Below are 4,873 nucleotides of genomic sequence, written 5' to 3' on the forward strand. Positions count from 1 at the left end.
AAAAGTTCCTTATGTTATCTCTAGTCAAGGGACTCGACAAGTTGAGAATGCCATGGCAATACCTATTGGCGTTAGCAGGTGCAAGGATCCCATCAGTCTAACAGAATATGTCATGGCAATACCATTCAATATTCACATTAACATCTACCCTCTCGACCAAGCACTACTCCTTTTAGTCGATTGAAATCCTAGCCTTGTTTATAGGTGGATTAGGCTTAGTTACTATATAAAACCCATTGTTTATGTGAGTCCTCTTTAGTTTCTCTCGAACACTAAGATGAGCTACTTAGTTTCTCTCTAACACTAAGTATTTTCCTAAGGAATGGCTACTCTCATAGCTCATAAAACCTTAAGACATTAAGCTCCATAAACAAAACAAATAAAATCCTAGAAAAAGAACAATCATCCATTGAAATAAAAACTTAACATCCATCGTGAACTCCCCACCAAATAAAACTAGTTCATGGGTGGGTTCGAATCATCCATGAAATAATTCATAAAAATCATTTGTTCCTTTCAACCCAAATCAAATGACAAATAACATCAAAGGGGAAGGAGGAAAAAGCCTTTGATGTGCACTGTTGGAGCTCTCCTTGGTCACCATGAACCATTTTAGCTCGCTATCTCCTCTCGGATGCCTAACTTTCCACTCCTTAGAGCTCGTTAATGGAGGAACACCACTAAAAAAATGGAGGCAAAGTGAAGAAGATGAAGGAAATGGAGAACTTTTTGTTATAGTGTGTCTCTTTCTCTCTCTTATATAGTGTCTTTTTATAATAAAAATATCTAAGGGTGTTCTTGGGATTTTGCACTAAAAATACCCATCATACCTCTAGAGTCATCTCTTGTGCGTGAAGTCTGTCCTCACAGGTGGCAATGGTCCCCAGCAGGCGGTTATAACCATCAGACATGAGCTTTGCCATTTGTTCTTTTGTTAAAAATATATTTTTATCATTTTCTGCGCCAGAAATGCCAAGGCATTTCAATCTGCTTCAGCAATGTGTGATGTCAAGACATTCCTTCCCAGCTCACCCTTGTTCTTGTTATTTCCTACACATCACTAAAAACCACACATTCCTTCTCATACAGTACCATAACAAAATAAAATAGCACATCCACCAGAAATGCAACTATTTACAGCTATATGCATCTAAATTGACCTAAATGAACCTTTAAACAAACAATAACTTAAGTGAAAAAGGCCTTAAAAGTAGCCTTTTTACGGAGTTATCAAGGATCTTGCGAACTTCTTTCCTAACTATAATAGTTGCCATGTTCGTAAATGAGGGTACAATATGATGTCCTTCTAAGACAAGGAGAGGGAGTTGGTTGAAGTAATAGGCCAACTAGTGTTTCATCCTCTTCTTCATACTCTTAGAGAAGTTCTATAAACTTTGAGCGTAGAACAAAGAGATTCAGGGACCATATAGTACCATGATAACTCTCCAAAAGAGTTATTATTTAGAGCCTTTTACTTAGGTTTGAGCTTGTACTTTAATATTTTAGGATCATATTTGGAGGATTTTAGTATAATTTGCATTAAATGCATTATGATAACGAGTTGGTGAATTTTGGGACTAATGTGACTACTTTTTTTGTGATAGTGATTTGCATTAAATGCATTATGATAACGAGTTGATGAATTTTGGGACTAATGTGACTCCTTTTTTTGTGATAATGCTTATAAATGATCTGTCGTGATGTTGCGAGTTACGTGATTCAGAATTTAACTTGCATTCAGTTTCGTTGCTGCCAATAGTTCTCGACGCAATAATGAGCCAGCAGAAAGCTATTATCAGCTATCTAAAATTCTGTTATAGAAAGAATTAAAAAAAAGAAAGAAGTTTTATTGAAAAAGAAGTCTCAATTGGATATAAGCTTAAACTCTTATTTTTAGGGTTTGAATTAGTATATAAAAAGAGGCGGCAACAATCAATTTATCATTTATCATCTGGTTTTATATTATAAGGGTCTTCTTCATATATTTTCTTTCTTCATTCGGCGACCATGGTAACCTAAGCAATTATAGGAAGAGCAACAATCGAATATGGTAGCAGCGTCGCGCCTAAGAGGGTTGGGGCTGGTGATTGACAATATCTTCAGCAACAACAACGATAGATGACCTAGATGGAATTTTATTTTTGCATAGTTGAAATACTCTTTAATTCGTGTGGGAATTATTAACCCTTGAATGCTTATATTTTTCAATCTATTTTATGAACTTCATGGTTCATTATTTTTTTATATTGATTCAACTGATGTTTGATCGATTTTATTAAGGCATCTAGTGTAGAGATATATATTTGCCCAATCACTACAACGAGATATGAGTGTCATTGTAAGAGCATTAAAAACTGTGAGAGCAACATTTAAGCATAAAGAGATCTAATTGACTGATTGTTGTAGGATACTTAGTAAATTTGCTTGAGTTGATATAGAGATATAACATTGTTGTGAGTTTCTGGGTGAGAGCCATCGATAGATGTAGAACCCGCTAAATTAATGCCATACGCATCAATCTTATTGCTTTGACATTGTTAATTGTATGATTGAGTTTAACTTTCCCATAATCTTTTGCTTGAGACGATCCAGTGCTTTCACTGCCATTGTTTTGATTCCCTTCGTTCTCGTATTGTAATAACCTAATTTCATCCAAAAAATTTAAATCAGGTTGAAGAGATTCAAGAACTAATTCGAATATGTTTGTACATTGATTGTTTCAAGTGGCACTAGTGGCATATATGGAAATGGTTCATGGGATTCTTCATTTGGTTAACGTTTAACATTGAAGATTTTGGTGCTTAATGGGTCGTAATCATACATGTTTGTTTTGGAAATTGGGGTCCGAATTAAAATTTAATTTGAAATCTTATAGTGGATACAAAACAAAACACCAAGCCAAATAAACCCAAACTAAACCGGTCCAAAGTCCATTTACCAAACAATACAAAAATCCACTAAATTCCATAATTAAAAACTAGTCCATGTATAAACCCCAAACACAAGTTTTATTTAACTCGTGTCCAATTACAAAGATTAAACTCTCTACCAACCCATTTAAAAATCCAAAAGCCTATATACAATTTAAGACCCAACAGAGGCCCACAGTTGCCATCCCAAAGAAACTTGGGATTTTAATCCTTCAACCGCTTTGATCACCACCGTTGGATCTTATGATGATCCAACCGTTGAGATGAAAACCCTAAATGACAGGGAAAATGAAGTCCAGTCGCCGCCAGCCAGTGGTCCTAAGCTACGTCCCAGCAATGCACGCGCGTCAACATCAAACAAAACAGCAACCTCAAACACTATCAGCTCCGTGGTGGTCCCAGCCTCCTCAACCGAGCCTCTTTTCACCACGCATACAACAGTGGTCCCGAATAGCTTCGTGCCTCATCAACAGCAATGCAAGCACAAACAGACAAAAGAGAAAACTGTAAAAATGATTTCTTTTTTTGTTTCGTTGGTAACAGGGGATTATAAAGACCCCAAAGAATATTGTAATAGAGGTTGGTCCCTGGTTCTTTTACACAAAAACACAAGCTATATACCAAAACATTTCAAAAAGGTGTTCTTTTTCCTGCCATTTTTCTTTTTCTCTCGAAAAAAAACAGTGTAAGTTGGTTCATCTCCCTTGATTAAAAGAACATAACCCAAGCGTTCTTCCCGATTCTTCAAAAAAACGATCCATGTAAGAGTTTTTTTTTATATTCGAAAAAAAGATTAAGCAATAAAAACATCAGAAGTTTCTGAAGGGTTTTTCCACATTCTTTCAACCCTCGAGTAGCCCTTTTCTCACTTTTTTTTTCGAAACCAAAGCAGAGTATTAAGAAAGAGAGGGGGTCATTTACCTTATCAGTCCAGTCTCCTCGTCGAACAGTGGTCACTCGTCGATCGTCGGCCATCGTTGGAAGCTTTAGAGTCTATGGAGTTTGCATGTTGATTTAGGGGCTCTTTTTTGGGGTTTAGACGAAAAAGGGAAGGCTTGGGGTTTGCTGAGATCTAGGCTGCGGTTAAAACGATGGTGGTATGTGGTTGGTGATTGGAGACGTCGATTTACAGCGGTGTAAAGGTTTGGAGGTTTTCGACCAAGGGTAGATAAGGTGTTAGAAGGTCGAGTGGGCTCTTTTTTGGTCTTGTAGGCCGTCGTTTGGTCTTCACCGAGCGGCAGATGAGAGGATAGCCTCCGGTGGCTGGTGGCCGGCTGGTTTGGCCTTTGTAGTTCTTCAAACGACGAGAAAGAGTGAAAGAGAGTTGAGAGGAAGCTTACTAAGGAAAGGAGGCGGCTGAGTTAATTTTAGTCTTTGTTAACAAACTTTAGCTTTATATTAAACGTTTAGGGGTTAATCATTCTTTTAATCCCACAATTATCATGTTCTTTTATTTTGGCCACTGATTTCACCTTTTCTTATCTGTTTTGAATTTGGCATGCTTTTTTGATTAATTTTAATTTAGTCATCTGTTTTGTTATTCTGTTTGTTCTAAATTAGCTACTGTTTTATTATTTACTACATTTTAGTCCCTTCTATTAAAATACTAATATTAAACATTAATTTATGACCTTGAGGTGATCATCCCTAGGCTATGATCCGAATTATTATGATCCGAGTAAACTTCTAACTTCTAACCGCTAAGTTACTAATTTACTAACCGTTAATTTCTAAAAAATATTCGAATTAATTTTACGATCTCGGGATGACCCGCCCTAGGGTATGATTCGTGTTATTTACGGTCAAAGTAACAATTAAAATTAGCTTCTAACCTTTAAATTTTATTCGATTGTTTATTTTCTATTATTTACATTTCAATCCTTTATTTTTCTTTATTTTTATTTTTACCTTCAATTTCCAGAATTTACATTTCAGTCTGTTAA

General features: G+C 36.0%; 1 long non-coding RNA gene across 1 annotated transcript; it reads right to left on the bottom strand.

Annotated features, from left to right (window-relative positions):
• Window positions 1-2,933: 2,933 nt before the first annotated feature.
• On the bottom strand, window positions 2,934-4,283 carry LOC120196648. The gene is made up of 2 exons (XR_005523193.1): window positions 3,852-4,283; window positions 2,934-3,392 (listed from the first exon to the last, which is right to left on the bottom strand). It is a non-coding gene; the product is annotated as an uncharacterized LOC120196648 (long non-coding RNA).
• Between the last annotated feature and the right edge of the window lie 590 nt (window positions 4,284-4,873).

The sequence above is a fragment of the Hibiscus syriacus genome, unplaced genomic scaffold (genome assembly GCF_006381635.1).
Source record: "Hibiscus syriacus cultivar Baekdansim isolate YM2019G1 unplaced genomic scaffold, ASM638163v2 tig00117034_pilon, whole genome shotgun sequence".
Classification (NCBI taxonomy): domain Eukaryota; kingdom Viridiplantae; phylum Streptophyta; class Magnoliopsida; order Malvales; family Malvaceae; genus Hibiscus; species Hibiscus syriacus.